This window comes from Podarcis tiliguerta (assembly GCF_965153285.1).
Source record: "Podarcis tiliguerta genome assembly, chromosome: 8".
Lineage (NCBI taxonomy): Eukaryota > Metazoa > Chordata > Lepidosauria > Squamata > Lacertidae > Podarcis > Podarcis tiliguerta.
Genome location: NC_139541.1, coordinates 70,917,012 through 70,926,163, shown reverse-complemented (window position 1 = coordinate 70,926,163; position 9,152 = coordinate 70,917,012).

The following is a 9,152-nucleotide window of genomic DNA, read 5'->3' as shown; positions in this document are numbered from 1 at the left end:
CTATGCTGGCCTGATTACAGTTCAATTAGGATACTGTGATTATCTACTGAGGAAACACCTTGCTTTGCAGAGTGATGGCCTACTGTTCCCATTTACATTAACCTCTGAGGAACTGAGCCCTTATGCTGCATATTTAGAAACTGGTTTTATGTTTTCATTGTGCATTTTATTAAATTTTGTATATTTTTATGATAACTGTATGCCACACTAGATACTTTTACTAAAAGAAGGGGAATGTGTGTTTGTGTGTGTGTTTATTTATTAATTATACTGATTATGTTATATTGATTATGTTAAAATGGATTCTTGCTTTCTATTTTAGAATGGCCTGCCAGTGTCTGTTAGTATTAGACATTACTTACCTTTAGTCTTATTTAACCTTAGTGATATCCATAAAGTTTTAAAACTATTAAAACTAAGGAAACATTGCTTAAAAGAGATGTTGATTGTCTAAAAATTTATTTTCTCCTTTCTGTTTTAGGGTGGTGCTGGAGCAGAGGTGAGTATTGCATATTACTTTTAAATGGAACATCATTAATTATCACTGTGGGTCAACAGGGGAGGAGAGGTAGAGCCATCCTCTGCATACCGTGATCAGACTTCTTGTTGTAGTCAAAGAGAGTCTGAATTATACGTCATATGTAATCTGCCTGTATGTTCATAGATGGAAGTTTGACATTGGCTTCAAAGTTTTGCATACAGTTATAATGATGCCTAGGTTTACACTAGATGAAGTATCAACAGGGCCACAAAGAATAACAGACTGCATCATCTGAGGCTTTTGCAGTGGTCTGTCCAGCAACAGGCCACCATTTGAAGAGTGGGAAGTCCAGGCAATGATGCTGTCTAAATTGTGAAGACATTCAATGTAGGGATGACATATATAGAACAGACAGGAATGCTCTATCACTGTACACAAAAACAGAAAAACTATTATGTGTGTTATATTTGGTTGCCTTGCTAAGAAGTGTCCCTCAGTTCCTAGATGTGTTTTCCACATGACTGAAGAGATCCACAGAGCCATACTAGGGCTCCATTGAAGGCAAGGGTATTTAATAGCAATGTACATAGCACAAATCTAGCCGCTCCAGACTGAATTTGATCTGTTCAACTATTCTTAAGTTGTATCAGAGACATTGTTCTCTGCAATGCTGGAGAGCTTTGAATATGATTGTCTTATGTCCAGATGAACTTCCACGTTCTCACTAAGATATTTTGATAAGCATGGGAAACAAGCAAGACCAATTACAGCTTTTAATTCAGCTTGGCAAAAGTGACCGAGCAGGCAGTACTGGACCCTGGCAGGATAAGGCTCATGACTGGAATATAGGAACTGAGTGGTATATACTGTTTAAAAGGAATAGACCAAACAGGAATGGAGAAGGACTAGCAATATATGTAAAGGATGTGTACACTTCTGAAGAAATGCATGACCTGAAGCATGGAAAGCAGACTGAGAGGATATGGGTGAACTGTAGGAGACAGAAACAACAGTGACCTTCCTGTGGGGGTCCACCTTTACCAGTGAGAAATAATCAAAATGTTTGCTATATTTATCATTCTTGTGTTCAGAAAACATGATGGAATAATTGCTTTCTTTATCTTTTTTAGAGCCTTCTTGGAGGTGTAAGTACTAGAAATCCTCTATGTAAAGCCTTAATCCTTTGTTGGGGCAGGGGGGCTTGTCTTTACTGCAAGATTTTGCAGCTCATTTCATTGAAGTGTTCCCCAGCGATGTCTTATTATATTGATGAGTTAAATAGTAATTTCATGCTGATTGAAAGAGAAAAGTGGCTAAACCTTTAAGCTTTAATTGTGCACAACTTTTCATATGTTGTGCACAACCTGTTTTTCCAAAACGATGTTTTCACAAAACACACTGTTTTCTATTTTAGGGCGTGCCTGGACTTTCTGTAAGTATTGTATTACTTTTCTTGGACATCCATTAACTTTAGGGAGATTTGAAAAGCTAACCCCCCCCCAAAAAAGGGACCCCCCCAAAAAAAACATGTGTGTTTTTGTGTTTATTTATTAATTATACTGATTATGTTATATTGATTATGTTAAAATGGATTCTTGCTTTCCATTTTAGAATGGCCTGCCAGTGTCTGTTAGTATTAGACATTACTTACCTTTAGTCTTATTTAACCTTAACGATATCCAAAAGGTTTATTTTTCCTTTTTAACTAGAAGAGAAAAACACCACTGCTTGGCTCTTCCTTTTAGAAGTATGAAAATCTGGTTCAGGGCCCTAATCTTTGCAATTAAGTTTAAAAAAGCAAATATATACAGTAATATTTTATATTTTAATTAGGGTTCTACAGTCAGATAGTGTCTCTTATTTCCTAGAGGTGTCCCACAGAAGTAGCTGTTATGATTTAATTGCCTGTGAAGACCCCCCCAAACCACCCCAAAAATAATGTCACAATTGACACAGAATTTAGTTTAAGGTTTTTTGGCATTAATTTTGGCCACAACTTTATTGATTACATCATGTGAGTTGTTGCTTAGGCATTGGTTCCAGACTACCTGGTAGGACGTCCAGTCAATGATGCCTTCTATTGAAGAAATTTGACATAAGCGAAACCTATTTAGAACAGGCAGCAAGTCCACATTTGTCTGTGTGAAATCATCAAAATGTTCACTATATTTATCATGTTCCTATAATACGATTGACTAACATATTTCTTTATCATCTTTAGGGCGCTCTTGGTGGAAATGTGAGTATTGGAAAACCTCTATGTAATGCCTTAATGATCCACAACATCCTTCACTGGGGGGGGGGGGGGCTTGTGTTTCCTGCAAGATTTTGCAGATTAGTTCATTGAAGAGTCCCTCAATATTGGCTGATGAGATTTGTGCCACAATACTGCTGTGTGATTGACATGGTTAAGGCATACTGGCTGCATGACATGGCCCTTATAATTTGCAAAAACAAATACGTAAACCAAAGTATTGTGTGAAGGTATATTACATTATACAAAATCAAAACAAAAACCTGTTAGGTATCTTATTTTTGATCACCTAGTTATTGAGTCCTGGGTCTAGAAAAGCTTGAAGATACCTGGTGTAGGTTGTGAATGCCAATGCTGCGTGTTCCCTGTTATGGCCACTCACTGCACAAACAACCCAAATATTTCTGGGAAAGAGACCCCCCCAAGTGTAACTATTTTCCAGGGACGTCCCTGATTTAGAGAAGCCATACCGGTTTCTGATTTTATCCTGGAATGTCCCACTTTTCTTTAGGACATCCCTATTTTCATTGGATCATTGGAAACACCTTGCTTTGCAGAGTAATGGCCTACTATTCCCATTTACATTAACCTCTGAGGAACTGAGCCCTTATGCTGCATATTTAGAAACTGGTTTTATGTTTTCATTGTTCATTTTATTTTATTTTGTATATTTTTATGATAACACTGTATGCCCACTAGGTACTTTTACTAAAAGAAGGGGGATGTGTGTTTTTGTGTGTGTTTATTTATTAATTATACTGATTATGTTATATTGATTATGTTAAAATGGATTCTCGCTTTCTATTTTAGAATGTCGTGCCAGTGTCTGTGAGTATTAGACATTACTTACCTTTAGTCTTATTTAGCCTTAGCGATATCCCTTAGTTCATAGCAGTGTCCCACAGAAGTGGCTGTTGTGATTTAACTGTGCTCAACTATTCATATGTGCTCTCAGGAGCTTTGTTTCCCTTAAATCTGGAGATCTGTAGATATAGTAGTGTTGGGAAGCATGCCCAGATTTGCTTATTTTGTCTCAAATGATGTTTTCACAAAACACACTGTTTTCTATTTTAGGGCCTGTCTGGACTTTCTGTAAGTATTGTATTACTTTTCTTGGACATCCATTAACTTTAGGGAGATTTGAAAAGCTACCCCCCCCCCAAAAAAAAACAGGGACCACTTTCTTGCTCTTAATCTTGGTGCTTCAGAGACAAATGATTGAAGTGATGTGCTATTCGATACATATTTTTGATAAATTGATAACTGTGTCTGTATTATGGATAACAATGAGACATTTTTCAGTATAATGTAAGCAGATACTGCTACCTCCAGGAACTGCAGTTGCCAAAGCAGGGTGCAGGCTAGGATTTGGTTCCTGACAGGCCATGGGGGCTTATGGCCCCATGGTCCAGCAGGAAAAGCTCTGAAGGTTGAGTTCCCTCCCCCAGTGAAGCCTCTGCCATCTAGGAATGCAGCACCATTCAGCTTTACTCACTTGGCAAAAAGTAAATAAATAAGGGGTGGAGGTTTTTTTTTGGGGGGGGGGGGAACTTTGGCAACCCCACCTTGGGAGAGTGTTTGGCGGTGCAGGGAGAATGTGTTTTGATTATACACGATTTTAGCTTTATGAGTTGTCCCTAGAACATAACCCTCATGTATGTTGACAGTTGAATGTACAGTGGTACCTCGGTTTACAGACGCTTCAGTTTACAGACGCTTCAGGTTACAGACTCCGCTAACCCAGAAATAGTACCTCAGGTTAAGAACTTTGCTTCAGGATGAGAACAGAAATCGTGCAGCGGCAGCAGAAGGCCCCATTAGCTAAAGTGGTGCTTCTGGTTAAAAACAGTTTCAGGTTAAGAACGGACCTCCAGAACGAATTAAGTTCTTAACCAGAGGTACCACTGTAATATACAGATTGAACAGAAGCAAATACAATGTGTTTCTCCTGTAATGACCGCTCCCCGCTTAAAACGGGGGGCGCCCTTTGCGTGGACGCGCGCAGCCCTAGATCTGGAGCGGCCCCATCAGCATAGGCTTGGCTTTGCCTTCCCTCAGGTGGGATACCTGGAGGTCTCCGCCTACCTCAGTCAGTTGTCCAATCCCACCTTGGCGTTGCGTGCTGAGATCCTCCAAACACCCCTAGCCCAATAACTCACACATCACACATTAATTTTTGTTTAAGGTTTTTGGCATAATTTTGGCCACAACTTTATTCAACATACAAATTGTGAGTGGTTGCTTAGGCATTGGTTAAGACTAGCTGTCCCCCCCCCCCCCCCGCCTTTGGGGACAGCACTGACTTCCGGATTCCAGCGGAAGACAGTGTGGAGGAACAAGATCAGGGATAACTGGAGCTGCGACACAGACCCTCAGCTTCTCCCCGCATGCTCCTAGGGGTATACGCGGCCCAAACCCGATTCCAGGGGTTTGGACGAAAGGATGGTAAGCCCCTGAATTCCTTTAACGGAATTCCCGTGCAGCAGCAGCTCTGGAGGGGCAGGCACAGCCAATCCATACCCCTCCACCAACCAATTTAAACCAATGCCTAACCGCCAACCTTACAAGTTGTGACGATTTGCTACGCAGTAGGCGAAAACCAGATGGCACACACTAATCAGCCAAATGGAAAAATTCCTACCAGGCCCTCGCATCAAAGCGAACGACCCCTAGACAGGCATAGCAAGGTCAAGGCGCAAGCCCAAACAAGGGAGGGCGGGCGGGTGATCCGATGCCCACAGCGAAAGAGAAAGCAGCTTGCTGTGGGCCAGACTTAAATATCCTCTGATCCCACCCCCAAATTGGCAACATACAAATTGCCCCAGCAACAACACAACCAATCCACGCCAGGCCCCTTCCTTCAATTCTGCCTGGCAATTACAGGGTGCTTGTCTGGTCCCAGCCGCAACACGTGCTCTCCCTTAGTGAGAACACGCTTTGCCAAGGAGACCAGGCCAGATAGGGGAGGGATTACCTGCCACACAATAGAGGGAGGATCTTACCTGGGAATCCTCACTTGGCTCCAGAGCTTCTCCCACCCTGCCCAGTTAACTTTTTTCCAGGTTAACTTTTCTTCATAGGTTTTGCAGGTTAACTTTTCTTCACAGGTATGCGGGCGCTGCTACGTTAAGGTCACTGTTAAAGGGCCAGAAAGGAATTTCCCTGCATTGGCAGGGGGGGGGGGACCGCTCAGGATCTGGGGACTCCGCCTGTCCACGCAATATACTCAGTAACGGGATGTGAATAGAAATAAATAACAATTTGATCTTTTCTGTATTTTCTTTGAATATATTTGATGACAAAATATATGAAAAACAAAAAAGCAAAAAACTAAAAAAACTACTATTGTTTTCCTTTGTAAAATAACAACAGAGGAAGAAGAGATCTCCAGTAAGTATCCAGTATTTATTGTGACTTTTCAATTGAAATTATTATTTATTTATTTATTAACATTTATTGGTGTTGTAGTTTCCTGGGTGATTCTGGAAATCTGAAACTAACAGAAAAGCCCCTGAATCAGTAGAATTTATTCTGGGCTCAGTCATTATACTGTTCGGGGGGGGGGGGTTAAGGGGCATTGGGAGCCTGTCCTTATCTTTGGGATTTTTTTAAACTAGAAATGAAAATCAATATTTTGAATGGAGGCTAGGAAAAATGAGACTTTTCAAACGTTATGTCCCTCTGCTATCTTTTTGTCCCTGTGAGTTGGTTTGTCTGGTATCCTCTCCTTTGGGAAAATGAGGATCTGAGAGAAACCAGAAGGGACATATCTGGCCATCCCCAGTCTGATGGCAACTGTGAACCTCATCTAACTGAAGCACTTGGGATCCATCCTAAAATAGGTGCCTCAGGATGGCTAAGAAGTAATGCAAGAAGAGTAGTCATTGAAACCAAGAAAGCATACAAAGCAACACTCCTGCAAACTGCCAGCAATGACAGACATGGGAGAAATATCACTTATCTAGTAGTGAAATGTACACTTAAACTTTGTTGTGTTTAGCTGATGCCCAAGAGATGGAACTCTTCCATGACTGAGTTCCATAACCTGAGCACAGCCGTCAAGAAGACCCTATCACCCATGCTCACCAAGCACACCACAGTTGGTGATGGATATTCACGTGTCTTCCTGTGTGCTCCACCCCAAATAAGACCACTCAGTACAGGGCCTGAACTCTTTCTCTCTGTATTTGTTGGGGGGGGGGGGATGATCTTCTTGGCACCCACTTTTCCTTCTGTTCAGAACATTGTTCCAGTGGAAGTGAAAATCCAGAAGGTTTCTTAGAAAACATATGGAAGCAGGATCTGGCTGGCAAATAGTATACCCAAATGAACACCCCAATGATTTTTCTAAAAAGGGTTTTCAGATTTTCCGCATTATGAATAGGGGAATCCTTGCCTTAGGACCTAAATATGTGTTACATGACATTTCCACATGTTAAGCAGTTAAGAGAACATGACAGACTAACAAGTTGAATTTCCTTTTCAAATTAAGGTTCTGGGTGGAGCAACTAGCGTAAGTATTGAGAAATCTTCATACCCTAAGATTTGTAGTGGGAGGGAGAAGGTCTTCTGTTGCTCATAGGATGATCCCACTGGGGGGGAAATTCACTACGCTATAATGTTTTCCATTTGTGAAAGGCAGGCATTATTACTCAATGAAGTTTGAATTCCAAACCAAGGAATTATAAAACTTAGCCTCATCAATAACTTATATTATCCTACTGGCTGGCAACCAGTATAGCAGAATGTCCAAGCAATTCCATGAAAATATTTTCAAATTTTACATAAGTTACTTTTTGTTCTTGTTGTTTTACACATTTCCCACTATTATTTGTCTTTGCACGTTAGACTGTCTGCTCTTCTTTATCTGCTCTTCTAACCCTTGTTTGCCTGTAAATTCTTGAGTTTGCCTGTAAACTCTCATTTTCCCACACGAAGTGGGAGAATCCCTGCCTGAAGATAAAACATTCATGTCTTCTGGGAATCTGAAACTAAATCAAATAGCCCAGGCGTGGGTAGAATTTATTCTGGGCTCCTTCATTATACTGTTATTTGCGGAGGTGTTTTTGGGGGGCCGGGGGGTCCTGTCCTTCTCTTTGGGAAATTTTTATACTGCAACTTAAATCACAATTAAAAAAATTAAAATAAAACAATTTAAAAAATATATATCTTTGATGTAGGCTGGAAAACATCTAGTTATTTCCTAAAAGAGACCTTTTCGATGTTATGTCCCTCTGCTATATTTTTGTCCCTGTGAGTTGGTCTCTCTGGTATCCTCGCCTTTGCCTGCTGTCCTAAGCCTTTTGGAAAATGATGTTAGACATTTCACTAAATCTGTTAGCCGTAAATATTGGGGAGGGGAACTTCAGGAAATGATGAAGAAAGCCAAGGGGAAGAAAAAATCTAGTCTGATGTAGAGATGAGGGAGAAATTAGATTAACTTATCATTTTAAAGCCCACTTATCTACTTCTCACTTTCTGAAACAAAATGCTGTACCAACTGGAACATATCAGCCCTTCTGAATTCAACATTCTCTGAATGTTGCAGTGCTGCTCTCCAGGCAAGCAGTGTGTACAAGAATGCATGGGGCAGGGTAAAAATATCCGTTAAAATGCATTTATTAGTTAAAGTAACATACAAAAAGTGCATTACATTACAGATTATTTGCAAGAATTTGAAATCCAGAAGGTTTCTTAGGAAACATATGGGAGCAGGATCTGGCTGGCAAATAGTATACCCCAATGATTTTTCTGAAAAGGGTTTTCAGATTTTCCGCATTATGCCCCACCTCCACTATTTCCTTCTCTTTGCAATTTGGTTGCCTCCTCTCCTTTGTTAAGGAATTGCTCTGTAAAGAAAAATGACTAATAAAGAAGCAGCTGTGAAGCACATGAGACTGAATCAGTTCAGATCGCTTTTGCTTTGTCTTCTGATGTTTCCTTGATGAATAGGGGAATCCTTGCCTTAGAACCTAAATATGTGTTACATGACATTTCCACATGTTAAGCAGTTAAGAGAACATGACAGACTAACAAGTTGAATTTCCTTTTCAATTTAGCTTCTCGGTGGAGCAACTAGCGTGAGTATTGAGAAATCTTCATACCCTAAGATTTGTAGTGGGAGGGAGAAGGTCTTCTGTTGCTCATAGGATGATCCCACTGGGGGGGAAATTCACTACGCTATAATGTTTTCCATTTGTGAAAGGCAGGCATTATTACTCAATGAAGTTTGAATTCCAAACCAAGGAATTATAAAACTTAGCCTCATCAATAGCTTATATTATCTTACTGGCTGGCAACCAGTATAGCAGAATGTCCAAGCAATTCCATGAAAATATTTTCAAATTTTACATAAGTTACTTTTTGTTGTTGTTGTTTTACACATTTTCCACTATTACTTTGTCTTTGCACATTAGA